The following is a 16393-nucleotide window of genomic DNA, read 5'->3' as shown; positions in this document are numbered from 1 at the left end:
GTTCAGATTTAACACGATATAGTCAACCATTTCAAGCAAACTAACATCCATTAGAATCAGCATCAAGTGAACTATCTAAAGCATATCATGGCATAGCAAGTTATTGAGGTCGAATCCTTACTTGGTTGTGAGGAAAATCGAGCAACAGCTGTGTTTTGAGTGATGCAAGCTCCAACAGAATTTGACTATGCTTGGAAATGAAGGAACCTTGAAGAATTCCAGCTCAAACTTGCTTGAAAATGCTTAGCTCATGTTTGGCCATTGTTAGTTCTTGAGAAAAACCGAACAAGGAAAGGCTGTGTAGATGAAATTTGATGCGGCAAAACACTTCCAAACAGAGTCCAGATGAAGAAATAATGAAGGTGTTTCAAGGTTTTTTGGTGTTTTGCTCAGAAATTCTATTCTTGCAAAAATGCACAATGGGAGGGTGAGAGGTTTTTTGCTGCGCTGCTGTGTGTCTAGGGTTCCACAAATGTCAGAGAATGCAGCTTATATTGTCTGTTTTATCTCTACTAATCAAATGCTAAACTGGTTTAGTCTTGGTGGAGTGATTTGCACTTTTGCTAATTGAGGAACAAGTGAATGAGGAGGTGTATGAGCTGCTCGATTATGGGCTTGGACAGGTTGTACAGACTTTTGCCAATGCTGCTTGTGGTCTGCTTGTGTAAGGTTGTACTTTGCTTTGTTCAAAATGGGGTAATTGCATTTTGCTTGTTTTCACATAAATGGAATGGAGGGTGTATACTTGTGGTTGAATGGGCCTGCAATCAGGCTGCTAGCAGACCAAATCCCTGCTGCTTGTTGTTGCTTTGGACTGCTGCAGAATGCTGTACTTGCTTCTTACTCTTTTCACACCTTTTGCACATTTTGCCAAATTTGCCTTTTGATCCCAAATGGTGGTGTAAAGGTGGTATGATGATGGTTTATGGCTTGGAACAAATCACAAATGTGATATGGAACATTTCCCAATTGACCAAATCAAGAAAAAGTCAAAGAAGCCAAAAGTCAAAGTTTGGTCAAACTTTGAATTTAAATGCAAAAGGTCCAAAAATGCCATTTTGAATGGTGAGGTTTTAGGTCATGAAATTTATATTTTTGGAAAGAGGATGAAAAATGTGGTGTGTAGGAAAAAACCCCACCAAATTTGGCCTTATGGTTTGGGAGATATGGCCCTTTGAAGTTCAAAAATTGATGAAAATGAATTGATCATATCTTGACAACCACACATGGGATTTTGGTGTTCTTGGACTTTTTGAAAATGGGAAGACAAGATCTTCAACTTTCATGTTGGGCAAAAATTCATTTGAAGCTTGTATCATGATGTAAGTTTAAGATCAAGAAGTTTCCATTTTTGGCAGTTGAAATTACAGGTCCACTTGCTATTTCTGGAAAATTTCTGATTTCACTTGATTTTCTTCCATGATGAGGTTTGACATGATATATGAGGCTTATACAAGCATAAATGAAATCTTTCAAATCAATTCTATCCATCAAATCTCTGATTAAATCCTCAGTTGACCAAGTTTGACTTTTCTAGGGTTTTGGACTGACTGAACCACTTCTGATGAATTCCAAACCCTAATTCTTTGAGAACTTGACTTCAAATGATGTCTCAAGTTGTATGAACTTGTGATTAATGATCATGATGCCCAAATTCCACAAGAATGGCCATCATCCATTGCTTTGACTGATCAACGACTGACTTTGACCTAATTGCTGATGATTGCTTCCACTGCAAGCAACAAGGTTAGACTGACAATATTTTTGTACTTTTTGAATGATAAACATATGAAAGGCAAAGATATACAAAAGCAAAGTATGCTTGGTGATCAAGAAAACAACTCACAAGGCAACCAACCCACTAGGAGGGGACAAAGGCATGCAATGATCCTTGAGGTTATGATATGAATGATATGGGCCATGAGGGATCTTAGGGCCCAAAATTGGGGTCTTACAGGTGGGTTATCTTTTTGAGTGGTTCTTGATCACCAGGCATTCCTTGCATTTATATGTCATTGCTTTTCTTTTAATCACTAACCAAAAGTACAAAAATATGTCATCTAACCTTTGTCTTGCAGATGAAGCAATAACAGGTCAAGGCAATTAAAGGCATTCATTGAGCAATAGATGGTGGTAATTCTTGAGATTTGGACCCCACAATCATTCACAAGAGTTCATATGAGTTGTGATGTCTTTTTGAAACAAAATCCCAAGTGGTAGAGGCTTGAATCTCATCAGAACACTTCCAAGGCAACTGAAGACCTAAAAAGTCAACTGCAAAGTCAACTATGGATTTGGAGGTGGGAAGTGATTGGAAATACTTCATTCATGTTCAAACAAGTCTCATTTGACATTTCAAACACTCACATTGAAGAATTTGAGGTCCAGTCAAAAATTTCCCAAAATAGAAAGTGACCCATAATTTGAAATTTCCAAAAATGGAAAGGTTTTGGACCAACTTCAACTCAATATTACATCATCAAGAAAGCTTCAAATGAAATTTTGTTGAACATGAAAGTTGTAGATCTTTCTCTCCCATTTCTAAAAAGTCCAAGATCATGAGCATATGATGTGTGGTTGAGGAGATATGATCAAATCATTGCCAAGTATGCATGGGACTTCAAATGGCCATAACTTTTGATTCAAAGCTCCAAATGAGTGGTTCTTTTTGCAATATTCTCCTTTTGACCTCTAATTTCCAAATCATGCATCACATTACATGAATTCTCATCACATGATCACTTGTTAATCCATGCCTTTTTTGGAGGGAAATTGCAAAATTCAAAAATGGTGCATTGTATGGACTTTTTACCATTGCCATTGGATTTAAAAGAGGATTTTAAGTGAATTTGATGAGAGAAAGAGTACTGTTCACGTGTAAATGGTACATGCACCATGCATTTTGAGATTTTTAGCAAAACACCTTATTATCATTAACCAACTAATTATGGATTAACAAAGTGATTAGGACTTCATATAAATACCTAAACCCTAACAGAATTGGGGGGGATTAATCATTTTTCACATTTCTAGATCCAAAACTCTCTCTCACTTCAAATTTTTCTCTCATTCATAATTCAATTTTCTTCCAAATAGCATTGCATTTTGACTTCATATTCTTGTTCCTGAGCTTGGATTTAGTGTAGATCAATTGCTGTTTTGTTGAATTCGTGCAAGAATAGTGCAGTTCAAGTTCATGAAGATGACAATGGAATTTCTATTTTGAGCTAGATCTAGTACCATTCAAGCTTCAATTGCTTCATCAAACTTCATTTCAAGCATTGTAGAGTGGAATTGGACCAGTACAAGCTGTGGATCGTGGCATTTCAAAGGTTCTGCACTTCAAGAGGTCATAATTCGAACCTTTTAATTTTGAAATCCATGTATATATTAGTGTAGATCTTGTTCTCCTGGTAATTCTAGTGAAAGAATCGTGTGATTTGGTGTTGTTTTGAGCTAGTTATGGATGATTGAATATTTGACATGTTGGAATGATTTTGGTCGATTCTCTCTATCATGATGTTTTATGCTTAGATTTTGCTCGATCCATGTTCTATATTGCATGAGGATTAATTTGGTATGCTGTTTGTAATTTTCTGGACAATTGCTGGAAATTCTGGAATTTCGTATGAAGTTCATCTTCATCTTCATCTTCAACCTCATGAAGAAGATGAAGATCATGTCATTTTCCAGATTAGCTACGAACTGGCTACGATTTTGCTACGAAATTCCAATTAGCTACGAATTCTGGGCGCGCTAGGGTTTTACAGGGAAACGGTACCGTTTTGGAAGCGCGCGCTCATTCAAAAATCCACCTAGTTCGATTCCTGGCTGGCTCACTTTTTCAAATGCTTCATCATTTTTATGTTTTCCCTCCTATTTTCTAATGTTATGTCCATTTTGATTTTTAATTTTTTCCTCAACTTAGAAAAATCATATAAAATTGAAAAATCATCCAATTGATCCCCAATATTTTGCAAAATGCTCCTTATTCTGTCTAGTTTTTTATCTTAATAATTTCAAAGATTGTGCATGGCTGGATTTTATTTGGTGCTAGGTTATGTGAGCATGTATCCATTTTTGACCTTGCCTTGCTTATCTTGTTGTGAAATGCTTGTTTTTAATCCAATGAACTTGAAATTTTGCATGCTGATTCTAGACACATTGCTTGACATTTTGGTTTTGGTTTGACATTTTTCTCAATTACCATTTCTGTTTTATGCTTGTGTTAACTTGGTGTGACAATTTGTGTCACACCTTTGATTGTCCAACTTGTGCCATTTAATTTCTATGCCAAATGATCTCTGATTCTTCTGATTTTTTGTATGTTGATCATGTTAGATATCTTGAATGTTCATGAATTTTTCCAGATTTATTTAAATAATTTCTATTTTGATTTGATTTTTTCATTCATGATGATCACATATGAGCTTTGAAATTGCCTTTGACTTCTTTTTGATCATGAAATGCATTTGATGATTGATTTTGATGTGAGCCTTTTTAGGATATGTCAATATGTGTTTGAAGTTACTTTGTGTTGAATTTCAGCTCCTGTTTTGAATTTTTTCTCCATCTTTGACCCTAGGATTTGACCTAGTGGTTTGTTGCTTACATTTGAGCTTTGATTTCAGATTTAAGCATCCAGGTTCCATAGTTGATGATGCTTCATCATGTGAATATTTATGTTTGCTTTTGATTGCTAACATTTGTGTGTTTTGTAGGTTGATGCTAACTCATTTGAGTTTGCCTTATGGCTTACACATCTTGTACATTGGGATTGTCTGTTGCTTATTGACTGTGGTCTGTTTGTCTGAGTATTGTACTGATTTGTTTAGTGTTTCCACAGGTACCTAAGTTGCTTTAAGTTCATTTGAAATTTGCTTTGCTTGGTTGCTTAACCACTTAGGTATAATCCCTAATCTTCATGTAGTCTGGAAGACCTACTGTTATTGGTAGGCACCTGTCTGAAGCCCTCCTTAAGAGGCAATGCTTGTGGTTGTTTAACTTTGTGCCAAGCAGGTAAATTCCTCTTTAGAGTCAACTGGCAGATAAAAGAGATGTGTAATCCATCTCCTGCTATTCTGTTGTGTCATTCACCTTGCTCACACCATGTGTTGATGCATTGTGAATAAGAACCCAAGATCTCATAGAGTCAATCATTTGTGGAGAAGAGTTCCTACCTTCTGAACTCCCACACTTTCCATTGATCAAAGCTCTCCCTGACCAGGGATAAGAGCTATGAGGCACACCCCTCATCTCCATTTCATCTGCTTCACCCTAACTCTCAATGTTAGGGTTAAGAGCTCAAAACACCCCATTCCAGTTGGTTGTAAAGCCTAACCTTGCTTGAGCCTAATTGATTGTGTATAGTGTGTGCTAATTGACCTGTGTGTTTGCTTACTTGATTCATCTGTGCATATGTGCTTGAGTGTGCCTTTGTGCATTTATCATCATTACTTGTATATCATTTCATAAACATTGTTCATCACTTTGTAACATTTTGTTTTGTCCATTGAGGAGGCAAGCATAAGTCCATTGATTGGCAGTTGTTTCCTGTGATATGGTAGGAGACTAGTATAAGTCCATTGATTGGCATTTGGTATCCTTGTTTCTTTGCTTTGTGAGACTAGTATAAGTCCATTGATTGGCATCTGGTATCCTTGTTTCTTTGCTTTGTGAGACTAGTATAAGTCCATTGATTGGCATCTGGTATCCTTGTTTATTTGCTTAGTGAGACTAGTATAAGTCCATTGATTGGCATCTGGTATCCATTTTGTTTTGTGAGATTGGAATAAGTCCATTGATTGGCATCCGGTATCCTTTTGCTTTGTTCATCTGTTATTTGCTTATTGCCTTTTCCAAAGGAATCACTTGAATCATCTACATATGATCTCAAGAGGTGAACACTTAAGAAGTTTTACTTCCTCACCCTCCTACCTTTTGTTGCTTTAAATCTCCATTTTGCATGTTAACCCAAAACTTGAAAACTATTGTGCAAACATTTTCATCTGTTTTTTCAAATTAGAAACCTAGGCCTTAAGCCTCTGATCTTCAAACTTCATTTTCACAATACTTCTTCTGAATCAAATTCTAATCATACTTTGACTTCATTTTTTGTGAATACTCCAAACTGGTTAATTTCACTCACTCAATTGTTTTTGTGGCCCAAGTCCACTTCTTAATCAAGTTTTCATACATTAGCCATAGATCTCAATTATCTTAGTGGTTGATGTTAATCTCGCCTTTTGTCCTTAGTGATCGAACTGTAAGACTTCCATACTGAAAACAGGGTTAACCCCTCTAGTATGTCGAAGCTATTCTCACATGGTGGACTTGTTGTTTGTATAAGGTTGAGTTTTCTCCCGTGGATAATGAAAGACCTTAGGGCTTTTGTTTAAAATCAATCCATTCACCTTTTTGAAATCTTTTAGCCGAACTACGGCGTTTTGATCCTTACCTTCCATGGAAAGGTACGTAGGCAACGGGTTCATCCGTTCAAACACAAAAACAATAAAAATTGTATATTCTTTCTCTCATCCCTTCAATCCATGTTTGCACAATAAATATTTCATAAACAAATAACATTCATACAACAAGTGGTGAAAAGGGCTCCCTAGGAGTACCTAGGACGTTTTGGGTGCCTAACACCTTCCCATTGCGTAATTAACCCCTTACCCAGATCTCTGACCTGTTCATTAGTTTTCTATGTGTAAAACTTCTTAGGCTTTTGTTCGCTTTTTAGCTATTCCTTTGGATAAATAAAAGTGCGGTGGCGACTCTATCTTTGTATGTTTTGCTTTTGATTTAGTCAATAAATCATAAAGTGACAAATACACCGCTACAGAAAAGTGGCGACTCTGCTGGGGAAATCTCCTTGGTGGTTTTGCCTACTTTTCACCCTTGTTGTATGATATTGTTTATTTGTTATATGACATATTTTTGTACAATTTGGGATTACTGTATTGATTGTAATGTTTGAATTGCGTGATATACAATTGCTTGTTTGCTTGGTGATCTCTGTGAGATGAGTTCTATACCCGGACTCGAGTGCACTTAGGATAGGAGAATGGCGTAGTCTTGTCGACTTGTGTGGAGTATTCCTTAGCAAGTTGACTTACGAGTCCATTCACTTGGTGGAGGTCATGTTGGATTAATAATGTTACATAAGTTATTTGTGGTTAGGCATTATTCTTTCAACATGTGCCTTAGAAGCCAAAGACCTTAGTTTACCAAGCCCATCTTGGCCTATTTTTAGGATGTAGTGCGGAGGTCATTCAAATGTAAGATCTGATGCGATTGTTACGTGATACTACACTCATAAGAGTCTCTCTTGAGAATATTTTGGGAATACGAGTATTCGTTCCTCCGATAATATTCGAAAGATGGGATGATGACTATGGGAACCTCTTGTAGAACATGTTCGGAAGGTTTAAACCCTAGTACACTCCCTTTGGGTGGTCCTTAACTGAGACTCCATGCTCGTGACTCTCAACAAACCCGTGATTCATGGTTATGTCGTTCAGACATCCTTAATATCAATGGAACTTGGGTGTTGATAAGGTGAAAACCATAATCCACCAAAATGGATGATTGATATTAAGGATGATTGAGCCGGTTCATGTATCGTTAATATCAATGGAACTTGGGTGTTGATAAGGTGAAAACCATAATCCACCAAAATGGATGATTGATATTAAGGATGCTGTCGCATTATGCGAAAAACCGGCGGGAAAACGAAAACAACAGAGCCGCCACCGTGCGTTATTTATCCCAAAAGAGGGAAAGGAAACGCTCGAAGTAAACTTGGGAAAAGCATGGTCTCGCGACCAAAGAGAATGGGATCGGGAGTCGATTATGCGAAGGGAAGGTATTAGCACCCCTACGCATCTGTCGTACTCGACGGGATCCACGCACAAAAGGAAGGAAAATGGTTGCTAAAACACTGCTCATAAACAAACAAACATTGGCTGAAAGAGACACAAGGAAACAAACAAGACTGACTCGGCAGGATATCGCATCCTGGGCCTACTTAGTCTATCAAGCATAGACATCAGAGTCGAAGTAGTTCGGACTGGGGAAAAACACATGCTCGCTAGGATGTCGCACCCTATGCATACGTATCTTCTTGGACTAAGAAGAATCAGAGCATTCGTAGCTCGGCTCACGCACGCCAAACAAAGCCACACAAACACGGGCAAACATGGAACCCGAATGCCAATCGCTGGACTTACATCAATCTCCTGACACACACAAGACAAAACAAAAAGGGCACCCGGAGAGATCAGCTCATCTCCTGCCTACGCACCTCATCTGGTATGAGGATCAGGGCGACGTAGTTCCCCTACGCAGGGACACAGGACTAGCCTAACCAGATAACAAAGGGAGACACAACTAGGGAGACTACGACTCGAGCCTAGATGTTATCATGCAAAATCATCCCTAAGTCAAGGTTTCTAGCTAACTTGCACAGGGAGCAAGCTATCCTAAAGCACAGGCAATAGCAAAGCAAACAATCACAGATAGCACACACTATATACACACCAAGTGGGGCTCAAACAAAGGTTAGGCTGCAAGAGCAAGCCAACTGTATCAGGGTGATGTTAGCTCTTAACCCTAACATTGAGAGTTAGGGTGAAGTTGATGAAAGGTGAGTGAAGATGAGACTTCACAGCTCTTATCCCTGGCCTGGGAGAGCTTTAGACAATGAAGTGTGGGTCCAGAAATTGGGAACCCTTCTACACTTATGACACTGACTCAACTGTACAAGGATCTTGGGTTAATGTCCACAAGGCATCAACATGTGATGTGAGCCAAGGGACGACACACTGAATAGCAGGAGATGGATTGCACATCTCTCGTATCTGCCAATTGCCTTATCAAAGGTCTTTTCCTGCTTGGGGACAAAGATAAACAAGCACAAGCATTGCCTCTTAAGTAGGACTTCAGACAGGTGCCTGGCCAAGTAACAGGCCAGGTCTTCCAGACTACATGGAGAAGAGATCATTATACCTCAATGCTCAAGCTATCAAGCAAAGCAAAAGCAAGTTCTCAAGGAACTATAGCAACTAAGGTACCTGAAAACAATCCAACATAATCAGTACTCAACTCAAACAAAAGGCAAACAGACAATTACGAATCCACAGCACAAACAGATAACAAGCATCAATGCACAAAGGTGCAAGCCACAAGGCTTAAGCATAAGTCTCAATGCCTACAAAACAAACTCAAGTTAGTCATAAAAAAGCAATAAACCAACTCCAATTGAGTGCACATCATCAAGTATAAGCAATGGTGCTCTTTGACCTGAAACAAAGCTCAAACATTAAGCACTAACCACTAGGACTTGGCCTAGGGTCAAAATGGGAGCTATAAACCAAAACAGAACATGAAACTTATCCAAAATCAAGATTAATCAAATTAGAAACAAATCCAAGTGGTCTCACATTCATATCATCAATCAATATCATTTCATAAAGCAATTAGTGAAAAGCATGCAATTTAGAACCTCATAGGACCAAACAGAAAGATCCAACTCAAATCAACTCACAAACATTTCAATAAATCCTCAAAAAATTCATGGTCAAACAGCATTCATAACATGACCTACACACCAAATTTCAAGTCATTTGGGCCAAGGGAAGAAAGTTAACTAAATTCAAAAAGTCAAAACATGTTCAAACAAGCGCATACAAGGCACCAAATCATGCATCAACTTCAAGCAATCATAAAACAGAAACCAAACATGATAAATGAATGAAACCAAAGCCATGGCAAACTTCAAGATGTCTATAATACACATGCCAAATTTCAGGTCCATCCAATAAACAACAAGAATTTCACAAATCAAATAAAATCATGACTCACAAAAAGTCCACAATTGGTCAAACAGGGAAGAAAATCTCAATCAAATTGGAAATGCACTCAAAAAATCCACAAAACTTCATATTCAAGCTTAACATCCAGAAGATTCAACATGCAAAAATTCAAATCATTTTGAGTTCATATGGAATGGTAACAAAAATCAAGAAGTTGAACAAGAAATGGTGTGACACAAATTGTCACACCTCTAATGATCAGGTCATATCTCACAATCCAGGAATGCAAAAATCACAAACTCTATACCAAAATGCTCCTCAAGATGTCTAGATTATGCATACAAGGTTTCAGCTTCATCCAATTAAGCATCATCATTTCATGAGCAAAACATCAAGCAAGGTGCAACAAATGACAGGTTCACATAAACCCTAAGCCAAAACAGATTCCACACGTGCACAATTTCCATAAAAATCATCAAAAAAAACTAGACATGGCAAGGATTATCATGGAAAAAATCTCATATTAATTGGACAAATATTGAATGAGTTATGATTTTTGTAATGTGAAGAAAAAATAAAAAATGAATGGAGAGGCATGTTGAAATATGTGTAGCATATGATGAAAAAATATAAAGGCTCATGTGGAAAGCACTTCAGCAAGGAATCGAAGCATGTTCATATTCAAAACCTGGCGTGCTTAGCAAAACGCGGCGCTTCACTTAGCATGCGTGGCACGCTGTGGTTGGCTACATGGCTCATAAACATAAATTTCATGCAGAAACACGGGCAAATGGATCTAACACGCCTGGGAAACAAAATTGTTAGGGTTCTTGGTCATCTTCAACATGTTCATCACTCAAGAACGAAGTTGCAGAGAAATTAACAAACGATATACCATTGAACTCGTCTTGCAACATACATCACTAATCTAACATTGATTTAACCTAATTCGTGCTAACAAATCCAGATCGAGCAAGAGAAGATTTGAACATCAAACTTAAATCCACAATATCTCACTTGATTCTCAACAAAAATTAAAAGTGTAACGTTCAGCATGCTCCACAATCAAGGATCTATCAAAGGCATAGCACGATTTCAACAATTAAGAGTATCGAATTCCTACCTCTATGAAGATGCAGATCTGAATTTGTGGTTCCTTGGCCTTGTAATGGTGAAACAGAACTTCTTTGATGCTTAGGTTGATGAATGAGTGGAGATTCGAAGCTCAATGCTGCTTGATGATGCTCTAATTCCGATCTGCCATTGATGAAGCTCTATGCAACAGTTCCAAACCTGGCTCGAATGTGGTGATTCCTTGCTTCAATCTTCTTCAGAAAAGCATGTGGATGATGAATCAATGAAGAATCAATGCTATGTTCTTGGAGAATTTGCAGAAAAATCAAGAAGGAAAGTTGAGAGAATTTGCTATTTTTGGATCTAGATCTGTTTGAATGAAGTGTTAATCAGAAATTCAGTTAGGATTAGGAATATATAGGTGCTGCTAATCATCTTTGTTAATCAAGCTTAGCCAAAACCAAAGTGATTAAGTGAAATGCATTTTTGTGCAATTGGCCAAAATAACCTTCATGTGCATGAGATGCTGCTACAGTGCATGAAAAATTATCCAAACACCTCCCAAATGTGATTTAAGACTCATTACAAGTGGTGTGAAGTGTGGAAAATGCATAGTTTTCAAATTGACTTTTTCCCTCCTTTTTTCAAATTCAAGTCACATGAAAAATGCCATTTTTATGTAATGATTTTTGATGAAATGTAATGAGTGATTTGGATAGAGCATGTCAAATGGAGATTGTAGCAAGAAACCCCACTCAATTTGGCCAAATGGTGTGAAAGTTATCCAAGTTTGAAGTTCAAAATTTCTTGACAATGATTTGATCATAACTTGCCAACCACAAATGAGAAATGGATGTTCTTGGACTTTTTGGAAAGGTGAGAGCAAGATCTTCAACTTTCATGTTGGACAAAATTCCATTTGAAGCTTGTATGATGACGTAAATTTGAGGAGAAGACCTTTCCATTTTTGGCAGTTTGAAATTATAGGTCACCTACTATTTTTGGAAACTTTTCATCTGACCTCAAATTCTTCAATCTTGATCTTTGAAATGTCAAATGAGACTTGTGTGGACATGAATGAGGCCTCTCAAACCATCTCCCACCTTCAAATCCATGAATTCAGGCACAGTTGACTTTCTAGGGTTTCAGATGAAATTCAACTTGACTGTTGAGCTTTGATCATCCAATCTTTTGCCAAATCACTTCAAAATGATCCTTGAATCATGTGAACTTGTTAAATCAACCCTAGGGCTTTGCTTCAATAGGAAATGCACTTGCTTGCTTGCACAACTGAATCTCCTGACCAGTCTTGACTGATGACTTGCACTTGGGCAAATGGACAATGCAATGTTATGCAGTGGACAATGTAATGTTAATGACCTAATATGAAAATGAATGTACAAAATGGTAGGTGCAAATTTGAGGTGCTACAGCTGCCCCTATTCAATCAACTAGGAACCCGAATGGATGAGAGCAACGGCTGTCAAACTTTCAGGGTAAACAGGGATTGAATACCGAAGAACCGTAGAAATTTGCACAATGCGGGGATCCACCAACAGAAACGTCCACTGGGATCTGATCCTTATTACTGAGGATTTTGGTTTTTTTTCAAAGGTACAGTCACATCCAGACATCACAACACGATGAATGGGAATGGGAATCACAACTAGACCTCAACGGACGACTAGGAAAAACTCAACGTTTACCGAGACCAACGGAGAGGTAACAGACATCAATGAATGACTGGGAAAGAGATACAACCATACGTCAACGGACGTAGTGGGAAAAACTCATCGTTTACCAAAACCAACAGAGAGGTAACTCTACTGGGGACGACCAGGAAAAACTCGACGTTTATCGAAACCAACGGAGAGGTGACCAGACATCAACGGATGAATGGGAAAGACTCGACCAGACGTCAACAGACGAAAGGGAGAAGCTCGACGTTTATCGACACCAACGGAGAAGGAGACCAGACATCAACGGACGACGGATGAACTGGGAAGACTCGACCAAACGTCAACGGACGAAAGGGAGAAGCTCGACGTTTATAGACACCAACGGAGAAGGAGAACACTCGACCAGACGTCAACGGACGAAAGGGAGAAGCTCGACGTTTATCGACACCAACGGAGAAGGAGAACACTTCACTAAGGAAGGGATATGACAACCGAAAACCGAATAGGACGCCACCGACGACCCTACTGGGGATTCTGGCTGGGAATCAACCAGACATTAACGAATGACTGGGGAATAGGGTATACAATCAGACGCCAACGGACGACTGAGAAAAACTCAACGTTTATCGAAACCAACGGAGAGGTAGCTCTGCATGGGGAAAGATACAACTAGACGTCATCGGACGAATAGGAAAAACTCAACGTTTACCGCGACCACGGAGAGGTAACTCTGAGGGGAATCAACAGCCATTAATGAATGATCTGTGGGGAATAAACAACTATACATCATCGGACGCATAGGAAAAACTCAACGTTTATCGAAACCAACGGAGAGGTAGAACTGAGGTGAAAGGAATATAACTGGTTATCAACGGATAACTAGGAAAAACTTGACGTTTATCGAAACCAACGGAGAGGTGACCCTATTGGGGGAAGAAAATACAACCAATTGTCAACGGACAACTAGGAAAAACTCGACGTTTATCGACACCAACGGAGAGGAGGACTCTTCTGGGGAAGAATAAGGGTATTACGAACATCGAAAGATGATGTTTACCGACATCAAAAGAAGGCCAGACATTAACGAATGACTGGGAAATACTTGATGTGTACACCGAAAGATGGTGTTTACCGACACCAAAGAAAGAACACATGCGGGCGCTGACATGACACCGACCAGTATCACAAAATGACATCTACACATGCCAGGGCAAGGCTGAACACTTGCGGGGATCTCACTGGGGAGAAACAAACTTTCCTGTCACCAACGGATGAGGAAGTAAACCTCTCTGGGGGAAGAATATCCTGAATGCTGTCAGGAGCAACTGTAGCAAACGTGTCGTACAGATGTTGAACAACGATCCGCCTCTGCCGGGGATATGGTCTGACTGGTTTCGAACACATGATTGCATATGTTTGAATTTTTCTATGGCGTAATGCTCCGTATGGAAAGGACATGCTACGCGATTTGAGGATGCAATGATCACTATATGCAAAATGCAAATGATGAAAACTCCGGCTGGGGAGCCAAACTGATCAGATACTCCGACTCAGTGGGGAGACTCTGTATGAGGAATACTCTGCGGGGAGATCGCCAACTTCTCACTCATGCTGGAGAAACAATACTGCTGCCGGGGACAGAATAGACTCCATTGGGGACATCCTTCACAGGACCCAATCCACTAGGGGACTCCACTCGGGGAATCAATCAATACAACCTTGCTGAGGATTACCCAACGGCGACTATGCTGAAGATTAACCAGAGCAATTGCGCTGAGGAACCAGTAATACAACTCCACTAGGGAAATCAAACAAAGCACCTCTCTGGGAAGTAACAAAGCGGCTTTGCTAGAGATAACCAGGCGACTTCACTGGGGAGAGCCAACCAATCCACAAATGATAAACTCTACTATGGGGAATAACTCCGCTGGGGACGACCCAATCAATCCGCCAATGGGATAACTCAGCTGGGGGATGCAAATATCATTCCACTACGAGAAACTCATCCAATCCACAGGTAGGATAGCTGCTGGAGATAAATTTCATTGAACCCGCTCCACTCGGGAACTAGCTGGAGAAAATCATTAACACCAATCTTTGCTCGGGAGAAATTTGCTAGGGAAAGCAACTCTGTTGGGGATAACACACCAACTCTGCTGAGGAAGAGCATAACTCTGGTGGAGAATGTAAATATACCAGACTCTGTGCTGGGGAGAAACATCCATAACCCTGCTGGGGATGAGCGCTCACGACCACGCTGGGGATAACAATATTTCAAACTCAGTGGGGAACTCTCCTGGTGAAGACACCTGCCAGGCACTCAACGGGGGATCTCAACTGGGGAAATATTCGCTGGGGAATAACCCACACTTCCAAGCCTGCTGGGGATAGGCAATCCTTAGATCTGCTGGGAATAGAAGGCAACATCCACAGATGTCTCTGCAGGGGAGAATATAGCTCCGATAGCTCCCAAACTTGCTTGGAGAAGTATCTGCTGGGGAAGCATTCTCACAGATAACGACCTGCAAAACAGCACAACAAAATGCCCCAGGGGATACATGGACAAGATATGCTCAAGTGTCCTCAACATTCAAAATGATTTTCAAATGTTTTATCTTCCTGCAAGTTATTGTTAAGCCTTCATGTTTTATATGCAATGTTTATCAAAAATTCGGACGTTTTTGCAAACAAAACATTAAAATAAAAACAAGAGAGCTATTTATCTGAATAACGACTTTTATTGATTGAAAATGTGCCTGAAAAGGCGAATACATTGGGAAGCAATTCCTATAAAGAGGTAATTGCGCACAAAAGGAAAAATCTATCCTAATGGCAATGTGAACACGACATCCACTATTTCCCAATTCTGTTATAACTCACAGATCATCAGTTTTCCTCCCAACCCTTGCTTTCTGAGAAGAATGACTGGACCGATCACATCTTTCGAGATGGCAGACGACGAAGCGCGATGTAGTACAGATAACTCGGACTGTAGTCTTCGCTTTAATCCCTCTTTTAGCTGGATCTCCCTTTCGGGTTTTCAATCCACCGGGATACCCATTTTTGCCTAAGTCGCCCTTGCAGGTTTTCGACTTACCGGGTGTACAAATTCTTTTCATTTTTATCCCTAATTTTTGCCCGAACCTTTTCTTTCTATTTTTTGGTTCGCCGGGATGCCCTTTTTTTCCTGGACTCTTTTATTATTTTTGTCCAGCGGGTCAATTTATGCGAAGTATTTTTTGACTACATCTGAGTTAACAGGGGACGGAAAATCTTCACCATCCATAGTTGTAAGCATTAAGGCTCCATCGGAGAAAACCTTCTTGACAACATATGGACCTTCGTAATTAGGAGTCCACTTGCCCCTGTTATTTGTACCGGGAGGAAGGATCCTCTTCAAAACCAGATCACCAGTTTGATAGCTCTGAAGACGCACTTTCTGATCAAAGGCTCGCTTCATCCTTCTCTGATATAACTGCCCATGGCACACAGCTGCTAGCCGTCTCTCTTCGATAAGGCTCAACTCATTAAACCTTGTTCGAATCCACTCGGCTTCGTCCAGCTTGACATCTAACAAAACCCTCAGAGAAGGCATCTCCACTTCAACAGGTAGGACTGCTTCCATACCATACACAAGGGAGTACGGGGTTGCCCCGGTCGACGTACGTACTGAGGTACGGTACCCATGCAAAGCGAAAGGCAGCATCTCATGCCAATCCTTGTACGTCACGACCATTTTCTGCACAATCTTCTTGATATTCTTGTTCGCCGCCTCTACAACACCATTCATCTTCGGTCTGTAAGGAGAAGAATTGTGATGCTCAA

Source organism: Lathyrus oleraceus, chromosome 3 (genome assembly GCF_024323335.1).
Source record: "Lathyrus oleraceus cultivar Zhongwan6 chromosome 3, CAAS_Psat_ZW6_1.0, whole genome shotgun sequence".
Classification (NCBI taxonomy): Eukaryota; Viridiplantae; Streptophyta; class Magnoliopsida; order Fabales; family Fabaceae; genus Lathyrus; species Lathyrus oleraceus.
This window is presented reverse-complemented; position numbering follows the sequence as displayed.